The sequence below is a fragment of the Mustelus asterias genome, chromosome 22 (assembly GCF_964213995.1).
Source record: "Mustelus asterias chromosome 22, sMusAst1.hap1.1, whole genome shotgun sequence".
In the NCBI taxonomy this organism is placed as follows: domain Eukaryota; kingdom Metazoa; phylum Chordata; class Chondrichthyes; order Carcharhiniformes; family Triakidae; genus Mustelus; species Mustelus asterias.
The window spans coordinates 70,490,132-70,503,887 of NC_135822.1; the positions used below are offsets into that span (position 1 = coordinate 70,490,132).

The 13,756-nt window shown below is 50.5% G+C and overlaps 1 protein-coding gene across 3 annotated transcripts in view; it reads left to right on the forward strand.

The window, feature by feature from the left end:
- The window catches only part of LOC144510169 (lysyl oxidase homolog 2-like), a 109,691-nt gene that overhangs the window by 7,153 nt on the left and 88,782 nt on the right, over nucleotides 1–13,756 (forward strand). The window contains exon 1 of one of the 3 annotated variants that reach the window (XM_078239597.1): nucleotides 10,007–10,149. The exons of 1 other annotated variant lie outside the window; for it this stretch is intronic. The gene's annotated coding sequence lies outside the window, so the exon portion shown is untranslated. Of the gene's footprint in view, nucleotides 1–10,006; nucleotides 10,235–13,756 lie in introns of those variants that run through there. One more of the 3 variants, XM_078239598.1, reaches the window with a different exon arrangement.

Genomic DNA, 13,756 nt, shown 5'->3' on the forward strand with positions numbered 1-13,756 from the left:
GTTGGAAAATAATGTGTCTGAGATTCGACGTTGAGTGTCAATGTGACAGTCAAGTGCAGTCTAGACTATTCTGAAGCTCTCCTGGCTGACGTCCCATCTGGACCAACTCAGCTGCTAGTGGCTTGTCCATATCACTCCTGACCTACACTGGCTCCCAATCTTACCAAAGAATATTAACTCTAGATGGATCTTATCATAGAATCGCTACAGGGCAGAAGGAGGTAATTTGGCCCATCATGTTTGCACTGACTGTCCGACAGAATATCTCACCCAGGCCCACACCCATGCCCTATCCCTGTAGCCCCACACATTTATCCCTCTAATTCACCCAACATACACATTTTTGGGGTCACAAAGGGACAATTTAGCATGGCCAATGCACTAAACATCTTTGGTCACTAAAGGTCAATTTAGCATGGCCAATCAACTTAACCCGCACATCTTTGGACTGTGGGAGGAAACCGGAGCACCGGAGGAAACCCACGCAGACATGGGGAGAATGTGCAAACACCACACAGACAGTGATCCAAGGCCGGAAATCGACCCCGGATCCCTGGCACTATAAGGCAGCAGTGCGAACCACTGTGCCACCGTGCCGCCATGTTTTCCAATCCCTCCCGATGTGTGTGTGTGATCTCCTCGATCCCCCACAACCCGCTGCGATGTCAGTGCTTCTTAATGCCTGGCCACTTGAACTTGACAATTTCAATTCCTGAATCATCAGTGGCCACGCCTTCAGCACTATGGAATCGCCTTTCGACCTCTCTATCTCCTGGGGAAATGGAGTCAAAGCCCAGGATCAGCCGTGTGGCTGCTCATATTTCTTGTGTTTCTCCTGTAAGGCTTATTGCTTTGACCATGCTTTTAGTCACCAGATCTAATAGCTCCTGATCTCGCTCCTGGGAAGGGAATTGGGACATTTTGTTATGTTGATTTGATTTGATTTATTATTGTCACATGTATTAACATATAGTGAAAAGTATTGTTTCTTGCGCGCCATACAGACAAAGCATACTGTTCATAGAGAAGGAAAGGAGTGCAGAATGTAGTGTTACAGTTATAGCAAGGGTGTAGAGAAAGATCCACTTAATATAAGGTAAGTCCATTCAAAAGTCTGATGGCAGCAGGGAAGAAGCTGTTATTGAGTTGGTTGGTACGTGACCTCAGACTTTTGTATCTTTTTCCCGAAGGAAGAAGCTGGAAGAGAGAATGTCCGGGGTGCGTGGGGTCCTTAATTCTGCTGGCTGCTTTGTCGAGGCAGCGGGAAGTGTAGACAGAGTCAATGGACAGGAGGCTGGTTTGAGTGATGGACTGGGCTTTGTTCATGACCGTTTGTAGTTCCTTGTGGTCTTGGGCAGAGCAGGAGCCATGCCAAGCTGTGATACAACCAGAAAGAATTCCTATGATGCATCTGTAATCTGTAAAATTGGTGAGAGTCGTAACTGACATGCCAAATTTCCTTAGTCTTCTGAGAAAGTAGAGGAGTTGGTGGGCTTTCTTGACTATAGTGTCGGCATGGGGGGACCAGGAGAGGCTGTTGGTGATCTGGACACCTAACAAGTTGAAGCTCTCGACCATTTCTACTTCGAACCCATTGATGTAGACAGGGGAATGTTCTCCACTACGCTTCCTGAAGTCGATGACAATCTCCTTCAAAAACAAAGAACAAAGAAAAAAGAAAATTACAGCACAGGAACTGGCCCTTCGGCCCCTCCAAGCCTGCACTGACCATGCTGCCCGTCTTAACTAAAGCCCCCTACCCTTCCAGGGACCTTAACCCTCTATTCACATCCTATTCATGTATTTGTCAAGACGCCCCTTAAAACTCACTCCTGTATCTGCTTCCACTACCTCCCCCGGCAACGAGTTCCAGGCACCCACCACCCTCTGTGTAAAAAATCTGCCTCATACATCTCCTTTAAACCTTGCCCTTCACACCTTAAACCTGTGCCCCCCTAGTAATTGACTCTTCCACCCTGGGAAAAAGCTTCTGACTATTCACTCTGTCCATGCCTCTCATAATCTTATAGACTTCTATCAGGTCGCCTCTCAACCTCCGTCGCTCCAGTGAGAACAAACCAAGTTTCTCCAACCTCTCCTCATAGCTAATGCCCTCCATACCAGGCAACATCCTGGTAAATCTTTTCTGTACCCTCTCCAAAGCCTCCTTCTGGTAGTGTGGCGACCAGAATTGAACACTATATTCCAAGTGCGGCCAACTAAGGTTCTATAAAGCTGCAACATGACTTGCCAATTTTTTAACTCAGTGCCCCGGCGGATGAAGGCAAGCATGCCATATGCCTTCTTGACTACCTTCACCATCTGTGTTGCCACTTTCAGTGACCTGTGTACCTGTGCACCCAGATCCCATTGCCTATCAATACTCTTCAGGGTTCTGCCATTTACTGTATATTTCCTCTCTGTATTCGACCTTCCAAAATGCATAACAACACATTTGTCTGGATTGAACTCCATCTGCCATCTCTCCGCCCCAGTCTCCAACTGATCTATATCCTGCTGTATCCTCTGATGTTCCTCATCGCGATCCGCAAATCCACCAACCTTTGTGTCATCCGCAAACTTACTAATCAAACCAGTCACATTTTCCTCCAAATCATTTATATATATTACAAACTGCAAAGGTCCCAGCACTGATTCCTGAGGAACGCTATTTGTCACAGCCCTCCATTCAGAAACGCACCCTTCCACTGCTACCCTCTGTCTTCTTTGACCGAGCCAGTTTTGTATCCACCTTGCCAGCTCACTTCTGATCCCATGCGGCTTCACCTTCTGCACCAGTCTGCGATGAGGGACCTTGTCAAAGGCCTGACTGACGTCCATGTAGACAACATCCACTGCCCTACCCTCATCAATCATCTTTGTCACTTCCTTGAAAAACTCGATCAAGTTAGTGAGACATGACCTCCCCTTCACAAAACCATGTTGCCTCTCACTAATACGTCCACTTATTTCCAAGTGGGAGTAAATCCTGTCTCAAAGAATCCTCCTCAATAATTTCCCTACCACTGATGTAAGGCTCACCGGCCTGTAATTACCTGGATTATTCTTGCTACTGTTCTTAAACAAAGGAATAACATTGGCTATTCTCCAATCCTCTGGGACCTCCCTTGCACAGTAAGATGTCTTCCAACACCAGGTTAAAGTCCAACAGGTTTAAATAAACTTTAACCTGGTGTTGTGAGAATTCTTACTGTGCCCACCCCAGTCCAATGCCGGCATCTCCACATCATAACCTCCCTTGTAGCCAGTGAGGATGCAAAGATTTCTCTCAAGGCCCCAGCAATTTCCTCTCTTAATAAGAACATAAGAAATAGGAGCAGGAGTAGGCCATCTAGCCCCTCGAGCCTGCCCCGCCATTCAATAAGATCATGGCTGATCTGACGTGGATCAGTACCACTTACCCGCCTGATCCCCATAACCCTTAATTCCCTTACCGATCAGGAATCCATCCATCCGCGCTTTAAACATATTCAGCGAGGTAGCCTCCACCACCTCAGTGGGCAGAGAATTCCAGAGATTCACCACCCTCTGGGAGAAGAAGTTCCTCCTCAACTCTGTCTTAAACCGACCCCCCTTTATTTTGAGGCTGTGTCCTCTAGTTTTAACTTCCTTACTAAGTGGAAAGAATCTCTCCGCCTCCACCCTATCCAGCCCCCGCATTATCTTATAAGTCTCCATAAGATCCCCCCTCATCCTTCTAAACTCCAACGAGTACAAACCCAATCTCCTCAGCCTCTCCTCATAATCCAAACCCCTCATCTCCGGTATCAACCTGGTGAACCTTCTCTGCACTCCCTCCAATGCCAATATATCCTTCCTCATATAAGGGGACCAATACTGCACACAGTATTCCAGCTGCGGCCTCACCAATGCCCTGTACAGGTGCATCAAGACATCCCTGCTTTTATATTCTATCCCCCTCGCAATATAGGCCAACATCCCATTTGCCTTCTTGATCACCTGTTGTACCTGCAGACTGGGCTTTTGCGTCTCATGCACAAGGACCCCCAGGTCCCTTTGCACGGTAGCATGTTTTAATTTGTTTCCATTGAGATAGTAATCCCATTTGTTATTATTTCCTCCAAAGTGTATAACCTCGCATTTATCAACGTTATACTCCATTTGCCATATCCTCGCCCACTCACTCAGCCTGTCCAAATCTCTCTGCAGATCTTCTCCGTCCTCCACACGATTCACTTTTCCACTTATCTTTGTGTCGTCTGCAAACTTCGTTACCCTACACTCCGTCCCCTCCTCCAGATCATCTATATAAATGGTAAACAGTTGCGGCCCGAGTACCGATCCCTGCGGCACGCCACTAGTTACCTTCCTCCAACCGGAAAAAACACCCATTTATTCCGACTCTTTGCTTCCTGTCGGATAGCCAGTCCCCAATCCACTTTAACACACTACCCCCAACTCCGTGTGCCCTAATCTTCTTCAGCAGCCTTTTATGGGGCACCTTATCAAACGCCTTTTGGAAATCCAAAAACACCGCATCCACCGGTTCTCCTCCATCAACCGCCCTAGTCACATCTTCATAAAAATCCAACATGTTCGTCAAGCACGACTTTCCCCTCATGAATCCATGCTGCATCTGATTGATCGAACCATTTCTATCCAGATGCCCTGCTATCTCCTCTTTAATAATGGATTCCAGCATTTTCCCTACTACAGACGTTAAGCTGACCGGCCTATAGTTACCCGCCTTTTGTCTCCTTCCTTTTTTAAACAGCGGCGTAACATTAGCCGTTTTCCAATCAACCGGCACTACCCCAGAATGCAACGAGTTTTGATAAATAATCACTAACGCATCCACTATTACCTCTGACATTTCTTTCAATACCCTGGGATGCATTCCATCCGGACCCGGGGACTTGTCCACCTTCAGTCCCATTAGTCTACCCAGCACTGCCTCTCTGGTAACATTAATTGTATTAAGTATTTCTCCTGCTGCCAACCCTCTATCGTTAATATTTGGCAAACTATTTGTGTCCTCCACCGTGAAGACCGACACAAAAAACTTATTTAAAGACTCAGCCATATCCTCATTTCCCACTATTAACTCCCCCTTCTCGTCCTCCAAGGGTCCAACATTCACTCTAGCCATTCTATTCCTTTTTATATATTTATAAAAACTTTTACTATCATTTTTTATATTAATTGCTAGCCTAGCTTCATAGTCTATCCTTCCTTTCTTTATCGCTTTCTTAGTCTCTCTTTGTTGTTTCTTAAATTTTTCCCAATCACTTGTTTCTCCACTATTTTTGGCCACTCTGTACGCAGCTGTTTTTATTTTAATACTCTCCTTTATTTCCTTCGTTATCCACGGCTGGTTCTCCCTTTTCTTACAATCCTTGTTTTTTGCTGGAATATATTTTTGCTGAGAACTGAAAAGGATCTCCTTAAAAATCCTCCACTGTTCCTCAGCTATCCTACCTGCCAGCCTGCTCTCCCAGTCTACCTTAGCCAATTCATCCCTCATCCTATCATATTTCCCTCTGTTCAAACAGAGGACACTGGTTTGAGACCAAACTTTCTCCTCTTCCATCTGAATCAGAAATTCAACCATATTGTGGTCACTAGACCCAAGAGGGTCCTTCACAATAAGATCCTTAATTCTACCTACCTCGTTACACAATACCAGATCCAAAATAGCTCGTTCCCTCGTCGGTTCCGTAACATGCTGTTCAAGGAAACTATCCCGACAGCATTCTAAGAACTCTTCCTCCATTCCACCCTTACCGACTTGAGTCTGCCAGTCTGCCAGTCTCAGTCTCTTGCCTCTCTCAGTATTCTGGGGTATATCCCATCAGGCCCTGGGGACTTGTCTACCTTCATGTTTGTCAAGAACCCCAATACCTCCTCCTTTTTGATCTCAACATGACTCAAACTATCTACACACCCTTTCCCAGACTCATCATCCAGCAAGTCCTTCTCTTTAGTGAATACTGACGCAAAGTATTCATTTAAAAACTCGCCCATTTCCTCTGGCTCCACGCATAGATTCCCTCCCTTGTCCTTGAGTGGGCCAACCCTCTCCCTGGCTACCCTCTTGCTCCTTATATATGTATAAAAAGCCTTGGGATTTTCCTTAATCCTGCTGGCCAATGCTTTTTCGTGACTCCTTTTAGTCCTCCTTACTCCTTGCTCAAGTTTCTTTCTACTTTCCTTGTATTCCACACTTGCTTCGTGTGTTCCCAGCCTCCCAGCTTTGACAAATACTTCCTTTTTTCTCTTTGACTAGGCTCACAAGATCTCTCGTTATCCAAGGTTGCCAAAACTTGCCATACTTATCTTTCATCCTTACAGGAATGTTTTGTAAAGGCGCTGTATAAATATAAGTTGTTGTTGGTTTGACCCAATGCCTTCCCCCAGCTGTACACACACTAACACACCACTCTCTCTCTCCCTCTCTCACACACACACATGTTCTTGTACCACTACTCAAGTTGCACTAGCAGTTGGTGGAAATGAGATTAAATATCAAAGCTAATGGACCGGGATATTGAATTTGATGATCAGCCATGATCAAAATGAATGGCAGAGCAGGCTCGAAGGGCTGAATGGTCACCTCCTGCTTCTAGCTTCTAAGTCCTTCCCTGAACCTGGGGAGCTGAGGCCCCTGCAGACTCCTGACACAGATTGGGATTGGATCCAGAAACCTTCCCTCTCCACGTGGCTGAGGAATGAAGCCTACCACTGATTCAGTCTGTCTGCAACTCAGCTTCTGGAAAACCCACGGATACCTGGAGATGAGCTGTGGGGATCTTAGCGCTTGCTGGAGTTATCCCATCTCTAACTATCTGAGGGTAGTAGTCTCAGACAGTGTGTACACTGGCTCCCTGTATAGCACGTTCTTCCCCTGCGGTGTATCAAGCAAAGAATGGACGGTGATCACACTGCTTTCCTTTGGCTGGCTTTCGCTCCCATTCAGACACTGGCCTTGTCTCTTTCTCTGAGGGTAGAGACAAGGAGACCTTCGCAGCTCCAGGAGGTACATTGTTCCCTTTATTATGTCTGTGATGAAGATCCTCGAAGAGTTGGAGAGTGCTTTCCCTGAGCTTGTCCTGAATTGGATGCCGGCTTTCTTTGCTCCTGAGGGAAGAACACTTTGGGAACGTGAGGCCAATCTTTTTCTCCGGGGTGGACTTGAGGGAGCTGCGATCTAATCTCACCTTTGTGTTGGGTGTTGATATGACTCTCCCAGCTCATTCCAATATCCGAACACTTGGAGACCTGACACGTGCTTAGTGTAGCACGCTAGTAATGAAACAGGATCGCAGAATTGTTCCAGAGCAGAATGAGGCCATTCAGCCCATTTGTATCTCCACTGGCTCCTCTTGGTGCCATTCTCCTACCTTCTCCTGCTCACCCCCTGCACAGTCTTCCTTTTCAGATCACAGTCTGATCACGTTTTGAAAGCTTGGATTGAAGCTGCCTCAACCTCACTCTCTGACAGAGCATTCCAAACCCTAAACACTCGCTGAGTAAGAACATGTCACAGAAACATGGAAACATAGAAGATAGGAGCAGGAGGAGGCCATTCGGCCCTTCGAGCCTGCTCCACCATTCATCACAATCATGGCTGATTGTCCAACACAATAGCCTAAGCCTGATTTTTACCCTTAACCTTTGACCCCATTCGCCCCAAGTGCTATATCCAGCCGCCTCTTGAATACATGCTGTTGTTTCTTCTACCAATGACTTTAAACCTGTGTCTTCTCATTCTCGATGCTTTCAGGAGTGGAAACAGGTTCTTCTGATCTACTCTGCCCCGACCCTATATGAATTTTATTGCCTCTGTCAAGTCTCCGCTCAGCCTTTGCTTCTCCAAGGAGAGACTCCCAACTTCTCCGATTTACCTTCATAACTGGGGTTCTTCATCGCTGGGTCAGAGTCTTCCCTCATTGTCAATTTGAATTCTTTTACATTTACTACCTATTACCGAATCGGAGGATGTTCAAACACCCTCCCCATCTCCCCCCTCCCCACTTTGTATACCCGGTAAAGGGAAATGTGGAAAGAAAATTGCGGAAAAACATATTTTTTATGTCCGGATGAGTTTTTTCCAGAGTCGCTCACAACGGTGTCCTGGGAAACTGAGTTTCAATTACCAGAGACTGCAGGTCAAATCTTGGAGGGTTGGTAACCCTAAAGTACAGAAGTATGGAAGGTGGCACAGCGGTTAGCACTGCTGCCTCACAACTCCAGGGATCTGGGTTCGATTCCCGGTTTGGATCACTGTGTAGAGTTGGCACATTCTCCCCGTGTCTGCGTGGGTTTCCTCCGGGTACTCCGGTTTCAAAGAACAAAGAAAATTACAGCACAGGAACAGGCCCTTCGGCCCTCCCAATACTGCCCGACTTAACTAAAACCCCCTACCCTTCCAGGAACCGTATCCCTCTATTCCCATCCTATTCATGTATTTGTCCAGACGCCCCTTAAAACTCACTATCGTATCCGCTTCCACTACCTCCCCCGGCAGCGAGTTCCAGGCACCCACCATCCTCTGTGTAAAAAAAACTTCCACATTCCAAAGGTGTGCAGGTGAGGTGGATTGGCCAATGCTAATTTGCCCCTTAGTGTGCCAAGATGTGTAGGCTAGGTGGATGAGTCCAGGTAAATGCGTGGGGTTAGGGTCAAGGTGGTCCTTGGTGAGATGCTTGTTTGAAGAGTTGGTGCAGACTCGATGGGCCAAATGGCCTCCTTCTGCTCTGTAGGGATTCTATGATCCTATAAATCTGGAAGCATTTCAGCTGGGGAATGATAAAGCGTGTGACACTGATTTTGATTTGATTTATTATTAGAAACATAGAAAAACTACAGCACAAAACAGGCCCTTCGGCCCCACAAGTTGTGCCGAACATATCCCTACCTTTTAGGCCTGCCTATAACCCTCCATCCTATTAAGTCCCATGTACACATCCAGGAGTCTCATAAAAGACCCTATTGAGTTTGCCTCCACCACCACTGACGGCAGCCGATTCCACTCGCCCACCACCCTCTGTGTGAAAAACTTCCCCCTAACATTTCCCCTGTACCTACACCCCAGCACCTTAAACCTGTGTCCTCTCGTAGCAGCCATTTCCACCCTGGGAAAAAGCCTCTGAGAGTCCACCCGATCTACACCTCTCAACACCTTAAATACCTCTATTAGGTCTCCTCTCATCCTACGTCTCTCCAAAGAGAAAAGACCGAGCTCCCTCAGCCTATCCTCACAAGGCATGCCACTCAATCCAGGCAACATCCTTGTAAATCTCCTCTGCACCCTTTCAATCTTTTCCACATCCTTCCTGTAATGAGGCGACCAGAACTGAGCACAGTACTCCAAGTGGGGTCTGACGAGGGTCTTATATAGCTGCATCATTATCCCCGGACTCCTAAACTCAATCCCTCGATTATTATTATTATCACATGTATTAACATATAGTGAAAAGTATTGTTTCTTGGGTGCTATACAGACAAAGCATACCGTTCATAGAGAAGGAAAGGAGAGAGTGCAGAATGTGGTGTTACAGTCATAGCTAGGGTGTAGAGAAAGATCAAAATGTGAGGTAGGTCCATTCAAAAGTCTGACAGCAGCAGGGAAGAAGCTGTTCTTGAGTCGGTTGACTGCAGTCTGTGTGTGTGTGTGTTACTGTGGACTTTGAGAGACAGGGGGATGTGGGGAGATGATGGGTGTGCGGATTGGGATCAAGCAAGGGCTAGCAGAGGGCCCTGCCGGGCTGAATGGCGTCCCTTTTTTCCTAATTTCCGTTCAGATGAGAGACAGGTTACTTCAGTGAAGCAAAAAAGCCTTGGATCCTGATGTGTGTTTGTCCTGTGGTTTAATTCATTTGGAGAACAGCGGCCCTCTGCCAACCAATCACATCTGGAAACTTCCTTTTGGGGGAATTGAGGGAATCCCTTTGCTGATTGGCTGCTGCTGCTGAAAGCATGACATCATGGTGCTGTGGACCAATGGGCTGCGGCAGGAGGGGAAGGGGAGGCACGGCAAGATCCAGCGGTTTTGGGGGGGGGACGGGGGGGGGGGACAGTGTGGGATTGGAGAGGCTGCAGAGGGCAAACCAGTCCTGCTGCTTTTTCAGAAGAACCCATCGGAGGCAAGGCACTCACTGATCCCTGGTAAGTCCACAACTTGCAGACAGCCCCAGCTTTCACAAACTTCTCCCTGAAACTTTCAACAGGGGTTGTGCTGGCTCGCAGAGTGGTGAGTTTATCTTTAGTGAGGATCTGTGTGCAGTGGATGTGTTGTTTGACTGTGTGGGCATTCCTCTGCTCCATTCTGTCTCATTTCTTTACTGGGATGTAGACTTTTGTCCTCATACTTGATTTTATTTTTCAGTGTGTGTGTGTGTACCCTCCAGCTCTCAGTCCAGGGATTTGGTAGGGGTGAAAAGCAGGGAGGCAGGAAACAACAGAAGTCTGAGGCTGACTTGGGGATTTTCTTTTGCTGCTGCTGTTGTCAGCTCCACACTTTTACTGTAACGGGAGATCGGGTTACAGCCGCCCAGAGGAGACAGGATTACATCGAAGAAGGAATTCAGGGGGAAATGTTCTTTTCCCCCCCAGAGAGTGGTGAGAGTGTGGATCTCACTGACACAGTGAGTGCTGGATGTCACTCAGTGCCAACTCAGGGGAGGCTAGCGGGGGGGAGAGAGAAAGGGAGAGAAGGATCAGGGGCTGAAACGGAATGGTTTGGCTTGTCTGCGTGGGAACAAAGAGTTGGAATAAAACTTTCAATCCAAGTGTTCTTTTTAATACATAACTTCAACAGAACAAGCCTTAGATCTTGATACTGAACTGCAGACCCTGGCTCTGTCACTTACTCTCCCTGGGGCAGATTAGACCACTTATTGCCCCTTGATTTGCCCCGTTTGCCAGGTCTCCTGATCTTTCAGGGATGGCACAGTGGGTTAGCACCGCTGCTTCACAGCTCCAGGGACCCAGGTTCGATTCCCGGCTTGGGTCACGGTGTGCAGAGCCTGCACATTCTCCCCGTGTCTGCGTGGGTTTCCTCCGGGTGCTCCTGTTCCCCCCCCCACAGTCCGAAGGATGTGCTGGTTAGGGTGCATTGGCCCGAACAGGCGCCGGAGTGTGGCGACTAGGGGATTTTCACAGTAACTTCATTGCGGTGTTAATGTAAGCCTACTTGTGACGCGGATAAATAACCTTTAAAACTTTCAAGGTAAGGCAATGGGGACTGTCCAAAAGTGTGCAAATTAGGTAGATTGGCCACGCTAAATTGTCCCTTTGTGTCCAGAGATGCGCGGGTTAGGTAGATTGGCCATGCTAAATGCGCACGATTGTGGGGTTAGGGTGGAGGATGTGCCTGGATAAGATGCTCTTTCGGAGAGTCGGTACAGGCTCAGATGGGCCGAATGGCCTCGTTCTGCATTGTGGGGATTCTATGGTTCTATGGGATCTATCTATTCTTGATAAAAGCTCCCAGGGATCTGACAGGATAGGTAATCATCCTTTGTTTTTTATTCGTTCATGGGACATGGGCATCATTGCCTGGGCCAGCATTTATTGCCCATCCCTAGTTGCCCCCCCCCCCTCCTCCCCCTTGAACTGAGTGGTTCGCGAGAGCATTTCAGAGGACAGTTAAGATTCGGCCGCATTGCTGTGGCTCTGGAGTCAGATGAGTGAGGTACTGTGGGAGTACTGCACTGCCAGAGGAGGCCATGGCCAGGGGTGGCCTGCTCGTTTCCCCTCATTGCTGTTTGTGGGATCTTGCTGTGCACAAAATGATCTTTCCTTCATCCCTACATGACCATACGTGACTGGCTGTCATTGGGGATGTGATGAGATTGTAAAGGCAGCATGGTATTAGTGGAATTGCTGTCTTTAAGATGTTGCTGTTTCAGCAGTCTGGGATTCAGAATGTGCGATCATCGCTAACACCTTTCTTTCCCCTCACAGCTGTACAGCTGAGAGATCTGGGAACTGTAATCCCAGCCTCTGCTCACTTCTTCTGAGCCTCAGGGTTATTGGTGTTACCGGGAGCTGCAGCTCACCGGTGAGGCTCAACTGTGCAACTAGTGGATGGATCCACACTGGGAATGAACGGATTTCCTCATTTCCATTCCGAATCCATGCCTCTGGAATCTGTCGCCCCAGTGTGGCATGCTCTCTTTGCCTACTCACTCTCTCCCTCCTCTCTCTCTCTCTCTGTCTCACACACACACTCTCTTTCTATATCTCTCCCTCCTCCTCTCCCTCTCCCTCCCCCTCCCTCTCCCCCTCCCTCTCTCCCTCTCCCTCTCCCTCTCCCTCTCCCTCTCCCTCTCCCTCTCCCTCTCCCTCCCCCTCTCCCTCCCCCTACCCCTCCCCCTCCCCCTCTCCCTCCCCCTCCCTCTCTCCCTCCCCTTCCCTCTCCCCCTCTTCCTTTCCCTGCCACTTCCCCCTCCCCCTTCCCCCTCCCCCTCCCCCTCCCCCACTCAATCCTCCTCTGCCTCCCCGTCCCCCTCCCCGTCCCCCTCCCCGTCACCCACCCCGTCCCCCTCCCCCTCCCTCTCCCCTTCCCCCTCCCCCACCACATCCCCCTCCCTGCACCCTCCCCGTCCCCATCCCTGTCCCCCTCCACATCCCCCCTCCCCTCCCCTTCCCCTCCCTCCCTCCCCTCCCCCTCCCCCTCCCATCCCCCTCCCCTCCCCCCCCCCTCTCCTCGCTTCCCCTCTCCTCTCCCTTCCCCCCCTCCCCTCCCCCACCCCCACCCCTCCCCTCCCCTCCCCTCCCCTCCCCTCCCCCTCCCCTCCACTCCCCCTCCCCTCCCCCTCCACCTTCCCCTCCCCTCCCCTCCCCTCCCCACCCCCTCCCCCTCCCCTGCCTTCACATCCCTCCCCTCCCCTTCCCTCTCCTCCCTTCCCTCTCCTCCCCTTCCCTCTCCTCCCCTCCCCCTCCCCTCCCCACCCTCCCCCTCCCCTCCCCACCCTCCCCCTCCCCTCCCCACCCTCCCCCTCCCCTCCCCACCCATCCCCCTCCCCACCCCACCCATCCCCCTCCCCACCCATCCCCCTCCCCCTCCCCCTCCCTTCCCCCTCCCCTCCCCTCCCCCTCCCTCCCCCCCTCCTCCCCTCCCCCTCCCCTCCCCCTCCCTCTCCTCCCCTCCCCCTCCCCTCCCCTCCCCACTCCTGCCCCTCCCCTCCCCACTCCTCCCCCTCCCCTCCCCACCCCTCCCCCTCCCCACCCATCCCCCTCCCCTCCCCCTCCCCTCCCCCTGCCCTCCCCTCCCCTCCCCTCCATTTCTCCTCCCCCTCCCCTCCCCGCACCCTCCCCCCTCCCCTCCTCTCCCCCTCCCCCCTGCCCTTCTCTCCCCCTCCTCTCCTCCTCCCGCTCCCCACACCTCCCCTTCCCCCTCTCCCCTTCCCTTTCCCCCTCCCCCCTTTCCCCTCCCCTTCCCCCCTTTCCCCTCCCCCTCCCCCTTCCCCCAACCCCTTTCCCCCTCCCCCCTCCCCTCTCTCGCCTACTCACTCTCCCTCGCTCTCTCTCTCCCTCGCTCTCTCTCTCCCTCCCTTCATTGCACTCCTCCCTCTCTCCCTGCCCCCTCTCACCCAGCCCTCCCTCTCCCTGCCCTCCCTTTCTCCCTGCCCTCCCTTTCTCCCTGCCCTCCCTCTCTCCCTGCCCTCCTTCTCTCCCTGCCCTCCCTCTCCCTGCCCTCCCTCTCTCCCTGCACTCCCTCTCTCCCTGCCCTCCCTCCCTCCCTGCCCTCCCTCCCTCCCTGCCCTCC